Source organism: Schistocerca serialis, chromosome 4, assembly GCF_023864345.2.
Source record: "Schistocerca serialis cubense isolate TAMUIC-IGC-003099 chromosome 4, iqSchSeri2.2, whole genome shotgun sequence".
Taxonomy (NCBI): domain Eukaryota; kingdom Metazoa; phylum Arthropoda; class Insecta; order Orthoptera; family Acrididae; genus Schistocerca; species Schistocerca serialis.
This window is the reverse complement of record NC_064641.1, coordinates 586,183,544-586,204,401: the sequence shown is the minus strand read 5'-3', so window position 1 is coordinate 586,204,401 and position 20,858 is coordinate 586,183,544.

Genomic DNA, 20,858 nt, shown 5'->3' with positions numbered 1-20,858 from the left:
CCATTGAGAGGTTAGCTTGTTGGTACCGTCACTGTAGCCTCTGCCCTTGTTGACGGAACCACAACTTGACCTCTGCTTGCACCGGTTCATCACTAAGTGCAGTCCTGGAAGATGTTCTTCGTTTTGGAAACATGAAAATCGGATGGGGTCAAGTCGGAACTGTATGTGGATGATGATCGATGACAGTGAAGGCGTCGGATTGTTGCAGATGTTACAACGCTCGTGTGGACTGTTATTGTAATGCTGTCTGGAAGAACGAAATCTTAGAATCCGAAACTCGAATACAGCATGCGGTTTCTCTTACAGACACAATTAAGTTACACACCGTGGTGTTACACGCGAAGGTTTGCAGTTCTCTAACGGCAGAGGACTGCAAATACGAGTATGTAGTCATGAAGAATAAAGATGTAGAATGTTAATAACGTTAGTTCCATTTAGAAAGCTTTCAGAGTATTCGCAGAAAAACTCGGAGGCGTTACATTTCAGCGCGCCGTCGTATTTACATGCGAGAGTTACCACTGCCTGCTTCTGTTTCACCGCACGGGGAAGCGCTATTTGTTGCGTGGGTCAGGTAGGGGATTGGGCTTATCGACAGATGGCGGAGTGTGGCAGCGGTTGAGCGGAACAGAGGCTGGGGTCGACGGCACGGCGTGCCTTTAACGGTCGCCACGCGTTCTGAGGGAAAGCCACGTCCCTGCTTCCGTTGCAGGGGACGCTCCCACGCAAGGTCGTCCTCATATGTTCGCCTTTTCTTTGTATTCCGACGCAGTGCAGCTAACAACGTAAGGGAAGTGGTTATCTTCTGACTGTCGCTGGCAACGGAAATGTCACTCTACAAAATCTTCCATTTTTTTCCTCTTCCGATAACCACGATACAATTTTATATTATTGCGAACGTGCTATTCCAACTTAACCATGGTACAGTGACATTGGTTTGCTCTGTCTGTTACGAAATTTTATTACCAAATATACGTTCCCACTTGGTGTGCTTAAAATTTATTCTATACTTCCTCAGTAGCTACGTCAAACGTTTTCGTGTACACAAAAACACAGTCCACTGGATTATTCATATCATCCTAAATGTTTTTGTAGTGACCAAAGATAAAAATACTTTCGCATAAACGAACTTGTTTGGTACGCATTTGTCAGAAATGCTGTGTCAAACAACGTAAGAGCATCGCAAGTTAGCATTTTACTGCCGAAACGAATAGTATCTACCTACTTCAGGTCTTGCTAATTTCCGTACTATCTAATTAAACTGAAGCTGTGAGGACGGGGCGTGAGTCGTGCTTGGGTAGCTCAGATGGTAGAGCACTTGCCCGCGAAAGGCAAAGGTCTCGAGTTCGAGTCTCGGTCCGGCACACAGTTTTAATCTGTGAGGAAGTTTTATATCAGCGCAAACTCCGCTGCAGGGAGGAAATTTCATACTTGTGTTCTTGTTCCCGTGAAACCGGTTTTGGAAATAAAGCATGTTGCAAGTAATGATGCTGATGAAAATACTTGATTGATATTTGATTAAAGCCTTAATTATATATTTACCTTGTTTAGCTATCATTTTCACTGTTACATACAGTATATTCGATAAGTGTGGAATACCCTTGCTGAGGAAAGGATACTGTTGAGTTATTGATAGTTCCACAAATGACTTTTTATTCCTGTTTTTCGACGCTGTGGCGTGATCCCATACAAGGAATTTGAGTGACTTGTTAGTTTGCAACACAGTACAGAATTTACTACAATTGAGTACGTAAATAATAAAGAGAAGAAATAGGGACTTTTTGTCGTCCAGTACTGGGAAGCATGTGTAAAATTCCGTTACAGACTTCGTTTTGTTCGCCTACTGTCTCTTCTTGAAAATTGCTTTGACAGATTTTTGTGTTGTAAGCATCGTGTCGTGAAATACTCGAAAATGAAAGTTTTAAGAGAATATAAGCGTTTCCTTTTAAATATCTATTGGCAGGTACGAAATCTACATTAGGCTGTCAGTACGATATCAGTATTCGATCGTGTGTTCGGCGAGAACAGCGCCCTAGTTTTTCGTATTTAGTAAAGATCACATCGTATTTCTAATATCCGAAGGGGAAGAAAAAGAACACTCCATGCCCTACTGAAGCAACGGGGATCCCCGTCAGTCAGTTTATGCTTACTGATAGTTAACAGCACTGTCGAAATACCTTTTCGCCCCATTCATCAGTGTATGAATGGAAAGTTGGTCTTCAGTTGACCTTCGTAGATATGTTTAGACGTTTTACTTTAATTTATTATTTACTCCACGCTGATATGAAAAACGCCTACGAAGACGGGATTGTGAAACTTAAGAGTTGGATGTGATATAATATACCTGTACATTTTGGCTAGTGACAAATATTAATGATGTGAACGTTAGAACAAGTATTAAATTATTGTCAAAAGAAAATGATCACTTAGAAATTGGAAACATAGTGCGGTTCTCTCTCAAAGTTAGCATTAATATTTAGTTCGTGCTGAACTTAGGGTTGTTGCCTAGTCTCTTACGACACATTGTTTCTTCCTTATGGACGCTTGTGTATATGTATTGTTCTGAAGCTTTATAAATGTGTAATAACTGTAGTGCTGTTGCAGTGGATGACATGAGCTTGTTAAATGTCGTTTCATATTTCATTTATGAATCGAGCATCAAAGTTTTGGTGTTATACCGTATATTATATTTACTATCTCCGCATGGCACTAGCATTCGCTTCAGAAAGCATTTGAGAATTTTCTGAAAATTTTTAGAGGTTAGCTGTTAGTGAAACATCTGTGGGTACGTTTATCTCCCCGGCACGCCGTTTTAGAATACAGGATATTTTTAAATGTCGTGCTGTTTTAAAATGCGTACAGTAAATAGTTTTCTCACCAAAAAATTCGATCAATGTCGCTGGCTAGCCTTCAGTATTACATTAGTCATGTGCGAGGGTATTTCTAATTACGTGATTTTGAGGTTTTCCACATAACTTAAATACCTGTATACAAAATTTGTAGTTAGCTGTAATCAAGACACTGATTGCTTGTGTGTACAGAGGCTCTGTACTCGAGCTTCACGTCCTAGAAGAAAAAAGTCAGAGATTAAAGTTAAAATTTTTGTTAACCTTTCTCGTGATGCGGGCTTAGCAGGATCTGCTGATAACGTGCATAGGTGTATTACGTTAAACTGATTTGGGGAAGTTTTTACGGGCGTTCCTATTTACTTACTAGACTATTCCTTCGCAGGGGCAGATCTAGGTTATGCTTGCAGCACAGATTGGAATAAAAATCTGAGGAAGTTTTCTCGTTTGATTAAAGAGAAGTCTGTTTATAATAATTAGTTAAGAGTTGAGAAACATCTGCGTGTCTTCGAAGTTACAGAGGAAAAGATAATGTAAGGACCTGTAGGCATTGGTCGAACAAGATAACATGTTTCATTGAGACTGAATGCTACCTGCGATGGGTTATTGGTGTGTCCGGCCCATTGTGCTGTTGGCTCAGTACGTGGAAGTAAATTACTCTGACACTCTCTCGTAATACCACCATGTTTTGTTTTCTTTTCGATAGTCTTATATAACGCGTGATGTATTTGTTCTTTACTAAAACTATTAACTGTAATCTCATTTATTTCATACATGTAGCAAGATGTTTAGGTCAGTGAATTTCTGCACCAAGTAATCTTTGACTGGAAGTGCTGCAGAGGGAGGAAATAATTCCAAAGACAGTATTTAGAAGGTTTTTCTATTATCCTTTAGATACAAGTAAATGGCTGAACGGGAATGGGAGTCAAGGAAGTTAATCTATTGCTATGTGAGTTTAGGAGTTCCGTCAATGTAATAAAAGTATTACCATTTTGGAATGACGTCAATCCGCTCGAGGTTGACTTGGGTTCTCTCGCTGTACGCCTCCGTTGTCTCCTCAATGGTGTATAACGCCCAGGAAAAAGTACGCTGTTCCTGGAACTCCAGCATTCGAAAAGAGCCGAGAATCAGTTCCTAATTTGTGTGTGTTTATCTTTTTTTCGTGGGGCGTCTGCACAAGCTATTCTCTAGAATCGTACGTAATAAAAATACCCTGTCGTGATTTGACACGCATTGAACGCAAACATTTCAACTATAGGAATGTTTCGTCAAACTGTAACTTCGGGGAGATTAAGGCGTACTTTGCCACAAAGGTGTAACGTGACTACAGATTCATTCTAACGTTCAATAAATTGTGTGCTATAACGTATATTGCGTTATTTTTCGTTTTTGGCCGTCGCCCGTGCACTTATCCTAATACAAGCGATGGATGTTACCGATCTGCGCTTCAATTAAAAATTTTGATTTCAAATCTTATCGTTCAGCTTTTCTTTGTATCAGAAATGTTATTAGAGATGAAGACAGCTTTGAGTGGCAGTCTTTCGTCAGTTGGAACATAAATATTCATTTTTCTTCTGTGTGGATAGGCAGGCATTCAGTGACTGACGTTCATAACTGTTCACAGCGTGAAACGAAAACTTTACAGATCCTCATGTACCACTGTTTCAGTCACTAGCATGTGTTGTGTGTAATATGAGTCCCTTTAATTAAAACACAGTATTAATCCGAATGTCTTTAACTGTGTGTTTCAGTTTTATATTATTTGTCGCGTACCTTGGTGGGTTCGTTGTTAGGTATCAGACTACAAATTACAAGGTTTGCCGTCCTGTCGGTCCTAGGACTTCTGTCACTTATTGCTTCATATACTTCTGGCAATATTTTGTCGATGTGGAAAAGGCCAAATTGTATCGTGATTCAGGGTCGATGTTAAACCGTAGCTCCCGTGTAACTGGATGGGTATCACTGTTCAGAAGTCGGAGAAAAGAAAGAGCCTTGCAGACCAGTAAAACAATAGTACAAGAGCGTGGTGTTCAAACCAAGTAGAGTTTTGCTAGGACTTCATCTTTTACTCGTAAATAGTACTATGAAACCAGCTTTAATATTGGAATCAAAGCAAGTAAAATAAACTGCCCGCAAGGACAAACATGATTCGTGTTTGAGCGGAAAATGTTTCTTAGATCTCTATGCGGAAAAGAGCCTGACATCTGGACCATATTTCTGTCGTTATGAGTAACATCGATATTTTATTGCCACTGTTAGGTTAATTGGAATTGTAGTGAACTGACTTTGGCTCATGTTTCACGCACTATGAAAAAAAATCGGCCGTACCTTGGAAGGAACAAACGTTGTCCCTGGTGTATTTCAGATGTAAGAAAATCGAGAAGCCCGCCACATTTTCAACCTCATTACTTAAAAAAGAAAAAAAATGTTCAAATGTGTGTGAATTCCTGAGGGAGTAAACTGCTGAGGTCGTAGGTCCCTAGACTTACATGCTACTTAAACTAACTTACGCGAAGAAAACAAACACACGCACACACACACGAGGGAGGACTCGAACCTCCGGCGGGAGGGGCCGCGCCTCAAATGGTGCGGCATTTAGTTTGTATTGTGTACAGATTATGCTAATGCTAAAGTTTCCAGACAACGTTCTGATGCATTGCCACACAACTGTACCTCAAATGGGAATAAGGAACAGAGGCCAGGACAAATATTCTGCAAGTTTCGTAGATGTGAGCCTGCCCTTTCTGGACCGTTTCTCCTGCGCAAAGCACCTGCAGTTTCTTCATAGGGTGCATTCTATAGAGTTTGCTGCATCTTTGTCGTATTTGTGTAACGAAACGTATTTAATATCGATTCTGTCGGTTGCGTAGAGTATTTAATTTTATCGAATCTGTCTCCAGGCTCTCTTTTTCTCTCTGACTTTCAGTGGGCATGGTTTAGTTAACACTCCATTTCTTAGGTGGCTATTAGTACCTGTCCCCAGTACCCACCATACCTTTTTTTGCATATGTCTGATTAACTTCTCTGTTGCATATCACATTCACACACATACTTACTGCAATTTATTGACAGTCAACTGTTTACCATTAAAAAAAAATGTTATATGCAATTATGGATGATGCTATTTCATTCAGCATGATTCACATTAAACATTATAGACTGCAAAAGCACTCAAAACGGGAAACTTTATAATGCGGTACGCCCTAAAACACACACCTGTACATCTCGGGAAATTGCATATGACATGAAATCGTAATCTGCAGACGATTCTGTTCAAAGGAAATGTAGTTTTACCCAATGGGTGTTTATGGACTGAAGGATTGTTGTTTTTAACGAAACAGAACGAAGGATACGTCCTTTGCGACATTTTTCCTGCCGTAGAAAAAGATGAGCCACATTTTGTAGGGAAGAGTGTGGATTGATAGAGAAACTTAACCAATTTGTTAGGCCGGAAGGAAGCAGACATTAAAATAGCGGCGGGCGTATCTAACAATAACAGAACAGGTTGTTGGACTATAAATATAGATAAATAAAATACTTTAGATTTTCCTTTATGGACTTTAAGACATTAAGAGCAATTAAACGTGTGATTAACAGAACTAAATTATTCACGAACCTGAATGTTGGCTCGAACACAACATGTCTTTCTATGAATGGTTTTACTGGAAACGGTATTCACGCACCAACCCCTCCCCGTCGATTTTAACTCATTCGTTCAGTTCACATTTCGGCGCGGAATCAAAACCTGATTTATTTCGGATATACACTGCTTCATCTTTACGAACTGGGCTAGATGTTATAACAGTGACTTTCAATTTGAAATAGCAAAATAAGGTTATTAACTCGATTAGGAACGTAGTTTCACTTACGGATAGTCATTCAAGTGGCATTGGTATGTTCTGATGTCTTCTTAGGTTAGTCTGTCAACAAAAGCGCTTCTATGAGTGTTGCAGGGGGAGGGGGCAAGACATGGGGCATTTTTAATATTCTGGAAGACGAATTGCATTTTGTAAGAGGCCATTAAAAAGCTCCAGCTCCAACCATGTTAAATAACTGCGCAACTCGGATTTTTCGATCATATTGTTGAATGAAAAAACCTGACTACACTATATTTTTTCCTTTCCCCGAGAGCTGGAGGAGGTTGAGGAGGGGAGGCGGCTGCGCCTTTGCCCCCGGCTATGGGTGCCCTTGTCTGTCAGTTTTTACATCTTGCACTTCTGTTCAAAAATCAGTGACTTCTCAATGGATTTTGTGGCCAAAGGTTCGTCCGCATCGAATGCGGTAATCAGAAGAGTTCCGTCCTCAGAGGCGAAATTCCTTCTTCCTTCGTGACAAACGAGCCGCGAATGCAGAATCAACATAATCCTTGGGTGCAGATTGAAGTATGTGTGTCTGAATATGGAAATAAACGGGATTGTCAAGTTTGGAGGCATGAGTGCTGGAGTAGTCTTTTTTTAGCACGAAGATGTATTTCTTTAGATATTAATCAATAAAACTGATTGCGTCACCCATTCATTTGCTTAAAAAGGAAAGGTACTATTTAGTTCGTTTGTAAATCGGTTCGTTTTATAGAAAACTACAGAAAGAAACGTCCTGACAGAAACTATAACCCGTTGGCATCTACCGAGAGAGGTGTCTGTAGTAAAGACACACACTACATTCATCCTCAGGAGGAAACTTATTAAAGTTACAGTTCAGCATGCCTGACATAAGCTTGCCAGGACGGTTCGGTGAAGTCAGCGGCCGATTTCTTCTTAACCCACGCGATGTTACAATTATTGACCATATGTAGCAGGTCGCGTACATGTTACGTGTAGATTGCGTTCATGGTGGCAAACAGTAACTGTTTGGCCCAGTTTAAACACTGCATCGATGTTGTTGTGTATCGTTAGTAGCTATATACTAATCCCTACAGCTACAAGAGATTCTTGCACTTTTATTCTCGAAAGCACAATGAAGAAATTGGGCAAACTCTCATCATAACAGTCTGTCGTCGTCTCAGTAGAAGTTTTCAAAGAGTGGCTTAGAGGCTCAGTGATAAAGTGCCTGACAGCGTTTCATAAGGGCCCAGCTTTGACTCTCGGTAAGGCCTAGGATTCTGATTTGTAAGTTTTCACTCTCCTACAATGCTGCAAATGTGAAAAATTGTTCGTAATCCACGTTAAACGGCAGGTCCGCCTATGACTGTGTATGTCAATCCAAAGGTCGGAGGAAGCCATCGACTTAGCACTTCTATTAGAATAATTGCTAAAAGACTGTGATATTCAAATCAGTCTGAGTTGACACCATTAACTTTTTACTCTCATTTGATAGTGTGATTCCAACTGCAACACATTTCCACTTCTATATGAAGTAGGCTTTGAACGTATTCTCCCTTCACTGTAGCAGTTTCTTTGTAGGTTGTTGTATATCTTTCTCTTATTTGTCTAAAAAAATTGACTTAGTTCTGGTCATAATTTAGTAACGTTGAAGAGTAGCCTGTAGTTTGTCGTCTGGAAGACCCAATCTGAAATAGTGAGAAACAATAAAGCGTGCTTGGATCTCTGAGCATATAGGTGACTACTGCGAAAACGAATATCACAATGGCCAACTCAATTGAAGAGAACGGATATATCTAAAAAGGACAAGCACAGAAATTGAAGAATATAGTTACAAGGAAGGTATCTGAAAAGAAACCTTTGGTGAAAGAAGTACAAAACTTTTCGGTAAAAGACAGGGACATAGCAATATGTCACGTAGGGATTAAATGAAGTGCGGGTAGCCAAGGAGAAACGGCTGAAGCGAGAAATGGTCATCTGAAGGACTGATTTGACACATACACAAGTCAAAACGACCGTCCATGAAATGACGAGTAAGGCTGTCAACATTAAGAGCGGAATGGGAATTCGACTGTCAAACGCAGAGGAGAACAGAGGGTGGAAAGAGTGCAGTGAAGGTGTCTATGAGGACGACGGCTTGGCTGATGTGATAGAATAAGAAATGAGTCATTGTAAAAGACATAAGGGATGCTGTGTTAGTTTACCAGAGCTTTAACACTTGCCATTAAATAAGGCAGAAGGGAAGATTACATTTGAAACTTCCTGGCAGATTAAAACTGTGTGCCGGCCCGAGACTCGAACTCGAGGTCCCGAGTTCGTGTCTCGGTCCGGCATACAGTTTTAATCTGCCAGGATTTTTCATATCAGCGCACACTCCGCTGCAGAGTGAAAATCTCATTCTGTAAGATTACATTTCTTCGAAATTCTAAAAGCGTTAGAGGAAGTGCCAACCAAATGACTAAGTTGGTGTGTATAATATACGAGACATGCTATATACCATCAGGAACATATTATCCACCCAATAACGAAGTTAGCAAGAACAGGTAAGTGCGAGAATGATCGCACAGTCATCTGAACCATCTCATGCACAAAGTTGCAGGCAAGAGTAATATAGAAAAGAATGGAAAAGAAAATAGTGTATCTGTTACATGACGATCAGTTTGGCTTTAGGAAACCTAAAGGTACTGGAGACACTCCTGATGTTGCGCTTGATAATGGAAAAAAGTCTGACGAAAAGACACGTTCATAGGATTTGTTGACCTGGAAAAAGCACTAGACAATGTAAAATGGTGCAAGATGTTCGAAATTCTGAGAAAAATAAGAGTAGAATATAGGGAAAGAAGAGTATTGTACAATATGTGCAAGAACAATCAGGGAACAGTAAGACTTAGACCAAGAACGGAGTGCTCGGATTAAAAATGGGGTAAGACGGAGAGCAGTCTTTCACCCCTCTGTTCAGTCTGTACACCGAAAAAGCAATATTGAAAATAAAAGAATGGTTAGAGTGGGATTAAAATTCAAGGTGAAGGGAAGTCAGTGGTAAGTTTCTCTAATGACCTTGTTATTCTCAGTAAGGGTGTGTTGGAGTGAACGTAGTAATGAGCACTGACATGGATTAAGAGTAAGCCGAAGAAAGACGAAAGTAATGAGAAGTAGTACAAATGAGAACAGCGAAAAACTTAACATCGAAATTATAGAATTCTGTTACCTTGGAAGTGAAAGACCCATGACGGATGAAGCAAGGACGACATGAAAAACATATTAGTATAGGCAAGGCGGGCATTCGTGGACAAATAAACCTACCAGTATCAAACATCTGTCAGATGAACGATGAGACAAGGGATGAGGTGGTTTTCCACACAATCGGCGAAGAAAGAAACAGAGAACACTGACAAGAAGGTACAGGATGATAGAACATGTGCTAAGACAACATCGAACAACTTCCATGGTACTAGAGGGAGCTGTAGAGGGTAAAAGCTGCAGAGAAAGACGGAGAGTGGAGTACATGCAACGGCTAATTGAGGACATAGGGTGCAAGTGTTTCTCTGAGATGGAGAGGTTGGCACAGGAGAGGAATTCGTGGTGGGCCGCATCAAACCAGTCAGAAGACAAGTGAATAAATAAAAATAATTCCAGTGTTATTAAAGATTTCATTTATTTGCTCCTGATTACATTCTGAAACGATTCCGTGGTTTTAATAGATACTTGTCTTTTATATTTGTCAAAGGCGTTGTTAATAAAGAATTTGAAAATAAATTGAAAATTCGCTGTCAGTTTCAGAAAGATCTAAAGGACATACGGATCACAGTAACAATGGAGATGAAATATATTTGTTTTTAAACTGTAGCAAAACTACACTGTGCAGCAGAGGTTCTTGGGAATGCAAGGGAACCGCGCAGGTTAGCTTCAATCAGAAGTATTCCCAACAATTAGTAATAAATTTTTATCAAATATGAAGTACTCAGCTTAAGTGATGCTTCTTCTCGTGAAACGTCCAGCACAATTAGACGTTTGAAACTATAGCAAGTCCTCTAAAGTATTACTGTCCTGTCACTGTGCCTCTGAGTGATGCCCACATAGTCTAGAACTTGCCAGCCATGCCTACGGAGTCTGTCTCGATGACGACGTAAGAACACCGCAGCATGTAGTCTCTGTGGAGTTGGAGACTACACGACTCGGCGCACTGAAGAAAGCTGTCCGCCGTAGCTCAGAGCTCAGGTATTTGAGACATCAGCCAATCGCTATCCACACACATGATGTCCATGGGTTGGTTCATACTGGGTTTGGTTCATACTGCCAACCCAGAGAGGCTGCTGCACTAAGTGTTTAGAGCGCGGTTTATCGATTGTGGTGTGGTATTCCTTGGAATCGTGAGTACTGTCACCCTAGAATTAAAGATCCGCTTTTTCGAAACCCACTATAATTCCCACCCATCGTGACGCTTAAGGTAGAAATTTAGCTCAAATGTGCGTAAAACCTCCCTTTGTAATGTCGCAAAAACTTGATGTCCTATGACGTCATCCTCTGACTACATGACGCTTCAGACAGCAATGTCTCGACACATGCGAGAAAAAGGCCGCAGTTCAGAAGTTCATGTTACGTGCTGTGTGTTAATGTCTCATTGGCATCAAACTTCACCGCAATCCTACCCAACGCAACCGTGGACTTGTCACACGATGGGAAGGTCGTGGAGGTTAGGACCGCGACACACAATGGTGAAATCACGCGGTTTTCTTATGAGTGGCCGAGGACAACGTTTGACATACTGCCTGTCATTGGCACGAAAAGGCCTTGCGGGGCAGCGTAAAGGACCTCAGTGAAACCACCCCTTTCCCTGGTGCATTGATTCCTACACATTTCGCAATCGAAAACGGTAGTGTGCAGCGCGATGAGCAACAGGAAGACGTTCTTGACAACCTTTCTCACTGCTGACACCCTCGAACGATTCAACCATCTGACACTGTGGGGCTGCATTCCCATTAAAAGCAATCCGACCCCTTCTGGAGCGCAGTGCGACCGAAATTTTTGCTCTCGTGTACAGGTTGGAAACACTAGGGACCGTTCAGCACCATTCGACTAAATTTGAAAGCGATCCGAAGTCGCAGAGGTTGCTTATGCGTTTTCAGCGCTCGTATTTTGTGTCCTGTGGCCTGATCTCGGGGGCGGCGGGTGGGGGAGGGGGTGGGGATGCGACATTGACACATGCTTCTATAAAACGACAAAGGATCATTCTAAGACCTTCCTAGTTCGGCAAAAACTATCAGTTCCACTGACATACCTTTGTCGAGCATCTAAAATGTACCTGCACAGACGGAGCTCGTGATGTGAGTCCCAGACGCCTGAGGCAGGCAACACTACTGCTCTTCAGTTTCTGCGCTGCTGTTCTTGCGCATGATAACATCTGGAATCGGAGAAGGTCAAAGGGATTGCCGGTTTGCAAGCACCCAGGACTTCGTCCTGATTTCTGTCTGCACAGGTAAATTTTCAAAATTGCAAATGAAGGTGGGTGGGTGCGTGCCACCAAGAGTTTTTACCGAAGTGGGGGGTTATAAAGAGACCTTTTGCTGTTATACTCACGCGTGCATCAATGTCGCATGACACTGTGTACACGTCAGATACAAAATAGAATCGCTAAAAGAGCATAAGCACCCTTTGCTACTTCAAACCACGTTGAAATTTTGTCGAATGGTTTTGAACGATCCCTAGTGATTCCATCAAGCACACAGGAGCAAAAGTTGTGGTCGCACTGAACTCCACGTTCGACGTAGACGTAGCCCCACAGTGTCCTTAGAGAAGGGTTGGAACATCCGAGGGTGTCAGTAGTGGCATAAGTTTTGAAGAAAGTCTTTTTGTTGCTCATTGCACTGCAACCTCGTTTTCGACCGCGAAATATGTGGGAATCAGCGCCCCAGGGAAGGGGGTGGTCTTATTAACGCTCTTTATGCCACACCATGCTGCCTTTTCGTACCGATTCTGAGCTGTGCAATGTTTTCCTCGACCTCTCATAAGAAAACCCTCGTGGTTTTAACGCTGTGCGACGCGGTTCCGACGTTGATCGCAGAGGCGTCCAAAGAATCGGTGAAATGTGGGTTGACGGTATTGGGCAGAATAGTAAAGTTTGGTTATGTTACATCACTAACCCGCCTTACATGTCACATCAACTTCGGAACTATGACTTTTTTTTTTCGCACGTGTCGACATCTTACGGTTTGAAGCGTCGTTGAGGGCGAGGGTGACGTCGCAGGGCGAAGCACTTTTGCACCATTACGAGGGAAGATTTTACGTACCTTTCACTCAAATTTCAAAGTTGCGTGTCGCAATACGTGGAAATTCGAAAAGTGATCCTTTAAGTATATGCTGCAGTGTTTTTATCTCTTTCCGTATCTACATATGCATGGTTGTCTGATGCACCAGAGATTTACTTGTAAACAACGCCATTTAACTTGTAATTTGGACACAGTTATAGCATGTTGTTATCTTAATTAACGGCCCCGTGTTGCTCTGTGAAATTACCTCCGACTGGCAGCGTAGGTTTACTGCTGATGGCAGTTTCTAACACTGTAGATAGACTGTTCTCCGTAGAGCACACATGATTTATCACCATAGACTTACTTGTAAATCTGTAAGGACAGTAGTCGAGAAAGTTTTTCACGCACTGCGTTCTATGAATTTTTTGTGAATTTCGTGGCACAGACTAGATTTGGTTGTACCATCTTGTAGATGAGTGATCAGCGCGGCTGATTGCCATGCGGAGGAGCTGCGTTCGACTCCCGCTACTGACAGAGAGAACTGGAACGGGAACACTCAACCACCTGCCCTGTTTGAGCTGTTGCTGGACCTAGTAGAGGCAGCTTCAGGTCAAGAAAGCTGACAGTGGCCAAAAGAACGGTGTGCCGACCCACCTCCCTCCATATCGCATCCAGTGAAGCCATTGACAGAGGATGACATGCCGGTCGGTCGGTGATGTACCCACCTTGGCTCTCTCTGTGTGCGCTGGTGCCCGCGATAACAGCCTGTGGCTTTGTTAAGATAGTTGTCAACGCAAGTACAAAATGCTGCGCATCGTCAGGAGATTTTGATCGTAGATTCTCAAATGAAATATAATCAAATGTTCATAAGAAACTGCGTGTAATGTTTTGTTATCATCCCCATCTGGAATAATTTATTATTCAGTACAGAACTTGTGCTCATTGCACACAGTTTTGTACTCAGAATTGTTACGTCGTTCATTCAGTCTGACTTTTTCGCATTGCTGTTTCCCCGAATACTTAATACCATATCTGTTACACTCTACATATTTCCACGTTAAGTTTGTGCTGTTTACCCCCTATAGAATGACTTTCCTATTGTTAATCCGGTTTCTTGAATTGGATGCTTTCCATTGGAATTGCTGCATTCGACTTCTTCAAACAAGACTTACCTAAAACCCAGTTAAATAACAATGTGGCAATAGTGCTGGAGGTGTTAGTGCGAAACGACAGTCTGAGTAAACTTTTAATTATAGAGTGACTGGTAATTATATCTTCATATTTTGCCCCTTATTTGACCTTTGAGAAGAGAAATTTAGCCACGACAACGTATTTTAGATCACTGTTGCCCTTCTTGACATTTTTCACAGTGAAGCTGTCTTGTTGATTGAACATTGTAGCACTCCACCAGGCGTTGTCCTATTGGAGGTGATTTGCCCTTGCACTCATCTCACCTTTGAACTGACTACCGCTTAAAGTGGCATCTGAATCTCTGTGTAGCCTGTCAGTTTTCACATTAACAGCTCATTGGTAAATGTCAGAGTAGAGGCAACTAACAGAAGTCCCAGGACCGACTGAGGATTGAACGCGAGACTCTTGGATTTTTAATTTGGCATTTATGCACTGAGATACCGAGGCACGCGCATGGATTATGTGCGAGTTGACGGAGAGTTAAGACATTCACTCGTTCTGTATTCGTCAACAAGACATACTGGTAGTTCAAAACTAGCACTGAATTAGTAAATAACCGTCAAATATGACTGCAGTTGTGGGGATGTCCTTACCTAGTTGGTTTGCAGTCAGATATTTGCGGAAATAGTTTGTATCAATAAATCCACACAGGATAGAACTAGATTCAGTGGTAACGAAACTATACAGCTGTGTGGAAAACTCTCGTTTCATGCACTTCCAGTGGTCGGATGATCAAAACAACTTCGATCGGTACAAACCAGCCAGGATAAAAACTGACGATTTAGCTATGGGAACCTTAAGGTTTCGTTCGGAATTTTTAGCTGCAAGATCTGGACCTTCAGAGGGGGAGAGTAGATGGTAGACATATGGTTCACACACAAAGTATTTTATACAGAGTGTAACGATTCCAGATGTGGTCTATGAAGATACCAAAAAGCGGAGTAGCAGCACCATGCTGTGAAAATGTAAAAGTGCTTCACTATATTTCGTGGTGCGTTTTCCTGTCACTGCTGCCGTCTATGAGAAAAGATGTATGTGACTGGACGGAAGATTTAGCAATGAAAAACACAGTATAGGTCATTCAGGAAATATTACTATGTACAAGTTTTATAATCGCATGCATAATTCATCTTCAGATCAGAAACTAGTGTTGACATGACCAATTTGTCCAACAGAGGCAGGCGGCACACTGAAGTTTAATGTTACATCCTCACATTGCAGCTCTGGCTGTAGATTGTAAGATCTTGTCAGATATACAGGGTGAAGCGAAATTCACGCACTCGGGCTTCGCAGGGCGACTCCTCACATGCCGGCGATAAAAGAAGTCTGTCTCAAAATTTCGTCCGGCGGGTAAATTCGGCGGAATAAGGACGTTAAAAAGTGGCAATCTGGCAACACTGTAACCATATGTATGGTAACAACCTCCGTCAGCACATATCAGTCGTGCTGTGCAGTTAGTTCAGTGGCTATCGTTTTGGGTTAGCATGCGGAGGTAGAGGGTTCGATACTGGGTTGGGGCGCATCCTTTTATTTGCTAATTTCATTCTGACATTTCATACTGTAATTGACACCGTTTCTTAGGTCACATGTATCCTAAACTTAGAACATTTTGTAACGCTGAGCATAGCAAATATGTGGTTAGACAAATAAGAAGTACCGATAGACAGTTGAAACGAATGACCTCTCAGAGGACAGAATAACTACAAAAAAAATATCGAGATACTAAAGGTGGTAGCACAGTACAGTAACACATCATATACTTGTCAGTTATACTGCATTTAATATGAGCGCTCAGATGTCGCTCATTAGCAACCAGTGACAATAATAATGTCCACATCAATGATTGCAGGACTTTCACAACAGAATACGCTGTCCTCAGAACAGATGCTGAAAGCGACCTCCCTGCACGTCCAAACATTGCGCAAAACGTCGGATCGTACAGCTCAGGACCCTTCGCAGCGAAGCTGCATCCAGAGTAACAAGAACATCATGATCACGCGCTACTGATCGGTCGACATTCGTCGGCGAAGTAGAGTAAATATGCTCCTTCAGGTGTCCCCGCAGCAAGAAATGCAGGGGATTTAGATCAGGTGAACATGGTGGCCGTACAACTGGACCTCCATGTCCGAGCCATTTCCCTGGAAATGTTCCAAATACTGTCGCATATTAATTAGAGTGTAGAGGTGCACCATCCTATTGCAACAATATTCTCTGCCGAACATGTATTGGAACATCTCCCTGTGCATTAGGCAGATAGAGAGGAATGCATAATACTTTCGTGAAGTCAACCGGCCAGGCAACATGTAGGGGTCCAAAGACCTGTCGCCTAATATTCCGGCCCTGACGTTGATACCAAAGCGAACTTGATATCCACGGTTGCGGGTGACGTACGGATTAACCTCGCACATATGGTGGACATAGTGCACATTGAAGACACCCTCACGAGTGAATGCTGCTTCATCCCACCATATGACGGTGTTCACAAAATCATTGGCTTCCTGTTGTTGTTGGAACCATTCACTGAATTGCATCCGCTGGTGGCGATCTGCCATAGGTGTTGCGTGAAAGTATAGTGATAGGGGTGCAGCATGTTAACGACAGTGCGTTGCGAGACATGCAGCTGTCTTGCCACGCTACGTACACTTTGCCGAGTTTCTTGGTGTATGACCTCCAGAAAAGCTTCCCCAGTAGCTGGAATACGGTGAGTCCGTGGACAACCTCTGTCACACAGTGGTGGAAGGACAGAACCTGACTCCCGAAGGCGGCGCTCCAGATGACTAAATACATTTTTATCTGGATGACGTCGACGAGGATATCTAGTAGCATATTCACGAGCGGCAACACCAGCCCGGTTGTCAGATGCACCAACGACCAGAATCATGTCCACATATTCATCGTTTGTGTATGCCATACGTCTGCCACTCTGGTTTAGAGGTTTACAACTAGAAAATTCGATACGCGTATGCATGTAGGTTGCAGTGTATTACAGGCGCGTTACTCCGCTCGCAAGTAGTCCCTGTCTGGTGGACAGCGCATACAGTATAAACACGCCGTCAGTCCTGCGAGCTGTTCCACCTAACGCGCATTACCCCTCTGACCGATATTGTTCTGCACGATTCATCCCGACACCGCTAATTGTGAAATGTTCGGTTTCGAATTACACTGTTTTCCTAAAGGTAATGGACATGTTTCCACAGTTCCGTTGATATAATAATAATAATAATAATAATAATAATAATAATAATAGAAGCGATGGAAAAAGCAGATGCCTATAAATATCTAGGATACAGACAAAAAATAGGAATAGATAATACAAATATTAAAGAAGAACTAAAAGAAAAATATAGACAAAGACTAACAAAAATACTGAAAACAGAATTAACAGCAAGAAACAAGACAAAAGCTATAAAAACTTATGCTATACCAATATTGACCTACTCATTTGGAGTAGTGAAATGGAGTAACACAGACCTAGAAGCACTCAATACACTTACACGATCACAATGCCACAAATATAGAATACATCACATACATTCAGCAACTGAAAGATTCACATAAAGCAGAAAGGAAGGAGGAAGGGGATTTATCGACATAAAAAAACCTACATTATGGACAGGTAGACAATTTAAGAAAATTCTTTCTAGAACGAGCAGAAACTAGCAAAATACACAAAGCAATCACTCATATAAATACATCGGCTACACCACTGCAATTTCATAACCACTTCTACAACCCTTTAGATCACATAACATCAACTGATACAAAGAAAGTAAATTGGAAAAAGAAAACACTACATGGCAAGCACCCGTATCATCTAACACAGCCACACATCGATCAAGACGCATCCAACACATGGCTAAGAAAAGGCAATATATACAGTGAGACGGAAGGATTCATGATTGCAATACAGGATCAAAAAATAAACACCAGATATTACAGCAAGCATATTATTAAAGATCCCAATAGCACAACAGATAAATGCAGACTTTGCAAACAACAAATACAAACAGTAGATCACATCACAAGTGGATGTACAATACTAGCAAATACAGAATACCCCAGAAGACATGACAATGTAGCAAAATTAATACATCAACAGCTTGCCTTACAACATAAACTTATAAAACAACACGTTCCCACATACAAGTATGCACCACAAAATGTACTGGAGAACGATGAATACAAATTATACTGGAACAGAACCACTGTAACAGATAAAACAACACCACATAACCAACCTGACATCATACTCACCAATAAAAAGAAGAAATTAACACAACTAATCCAAATATCCATACCCAATACAACAAATATACGGAAGAAAACAGGAGAAAAAATTGAAAAATACATCCAACTGGCTGAGGAAGTCAAGGACATGTGGCATCAGTATAAAGTTGACATAGTATAATTGGTACTATCAACTACAGGAGCCATACCACACAATATCCACCAGTACATCAATGCAATACAGCTACATCCAAACTTATATATACAACTACAGAAATCTGTAATTATTGACACTTGTTCAATTACCCGAAAGTTCCTAAATGCAATGTAACATATACCGTACAGTTAAAAGGAAGTCACGCTTGATCAAGGTCCGCGTCACCTTCCATTTTTAACCAGACATAACGTCTGAGAAAAGAAAGAAATAATATAATAATAATAATAATAATAATAATGCATTTAGATACGTACTGAACAGCATGCGGTTACCAGACTCTTTGTTCACAGGTATAATTAGTGATACCGTGGTGATAACACATGCAAGTAGCAACCGAGTTCGGACATTATTCGCAAACCACGTTGCTAGCCCTACTGATAACGTGAGGCCCTAACGAAATTTAATGGACCTGAACGATACTAGAATAATAGTTGGTTCTAATTTGTGGGACCACTGGAGGAGGGTACAAAGAAAACAGGTTTCGCATCTAGTAGACGAAGTGTTGAAAGTAAATTCACGCCCACGACGTGCAAAAGCTTCTTTCAAAGCTGACCATATCTTCCATTTGTACGATTGTAGTACGAAAGTGAAAATTCTTTCTGGAGGACATGCTGCAATCACTGTTGACGATTAAGATGCCACATACAGTACCACCTGCACTAAATTTGGCAAATAAAAAGCATATGCCTCAACTCAGAATCGAACCATCAGCCTCCTGCTTTTTAACCCAAAACTATCCACTGCACCAAGTGTGCAGCACAGTGTGTATGTGCTGACAAAGGTAGTTACCATACGTAAGGTTACAGTGTTGCTAGATTGCCACTCTTTAACGTCCTTTTTCTGCTGGACGTACTCGCCGGATGAAACTGAAGACATCTTTTTACCGTTGGCATGTGAGGAGTCGCGCTGCGAAGCCGCAGTGCGCGAAATTCCCTTCACCCTGTATAGTGAGTGCGACTAGTACGTTATGGGTTCAAGTACAGGAAAATTTAACGTTCATAGACATCGAGGTTGTTCATAGATGCAGTGCTAGCTCAATTGGACGTGCATGGAGGCTAGAAGTCGGCTGTGGTCTTGCTGAAAGCTGCGTAAGAACCAGCTGAAGCGAAAAGTATTGGGACTCTGATCTATTACGATTGCAGTGATGTTTGCGGATTGTCATCGATGAAAACGACAATGTTCTATAAAGTAGAGCCAAAACAGAGGATTTGTTGCAGGAAGAGCGAGTTGAAGATTTCAGTCTGTTGGTAGGAAGTAACGCATGGCTAAAGATGTTACGTACAAGCCACCCAAGCGCCTTATTCTTCTGTACTTGTGTTGCATTTGTCACCACTTCCATGACAGAGAAACGAGATCAAGTACTTCCGGAACGTGCTGTTAGTTTAAACTCAGTACCAGTCACAGGGAAAAATTTTGGGTCTCAAATTCGCAAATGGAATAGGAAAGGAAACAACGAAATACATCGTGAAGCATCTTAAACGTTGTTGCCTGGTTTTCTGGGTGCGTAAATTTGAAGATTTATTTAATCTATAAGAGAGAAATTAATAGATGCTGTCAAGCACTTAACACTGAGTTTCAGTTCTTCTTAGAAACAAGTATTTAGTCAACAAAATCGCTATTATTGCAGTGAATTTACAGCTTGGATTGTCACAGCAACCAACTTATGAACTTACTACTGCCATTACAGTATACTATCAAATTATTTTGAGATGTCAAACTTTTTTCCTTAATACTTAGATGCCTTATGTAGTAGAACATAAAAATAATCCGTAATATAGTGCATGGTAGATCGTTTTATGTCGACCAATTGTCCAGGCGCAGTCTTTATCTCAATTTCTCGATTACTTTTGTTTCACTGTTTGATCCATTCACAAATGAAGGGCTATTCCATATCGCCCACTTATTGCCACTGTTCTTATAATCTCTTAGTGTTGTCGAATCCTTTCGCGTGCAGTCCGTATGCTGTAAAATCTTGATTTCCTTTCCAGTTCTAGCTACTCTTTGGTATAAATGTTTGAGGACATAAGTTCAAAGTGATATTCTGAGATGAGAAGAATGGCACAGGGGAAGAATTTGTGACGGGCCGCACAAACCAGTCAGACAGATTCAAAAAAGTAAAAAAAGAGAAAAAGGAAAAGGGTTGGGCTCCTCACCATTTTGCATTCTTTCTTGAGCACTGTGTTGGATCATTCTAGTGACCAAAATTAAACCTTGAAATTTTTCTGGACCTCCCTATTCATGCCCGCCATTACTGACTGTATTTGCACAGTGATTAAGACACTAGGCTCGTCGGTGGGAGAATAGAGGTTCCTTC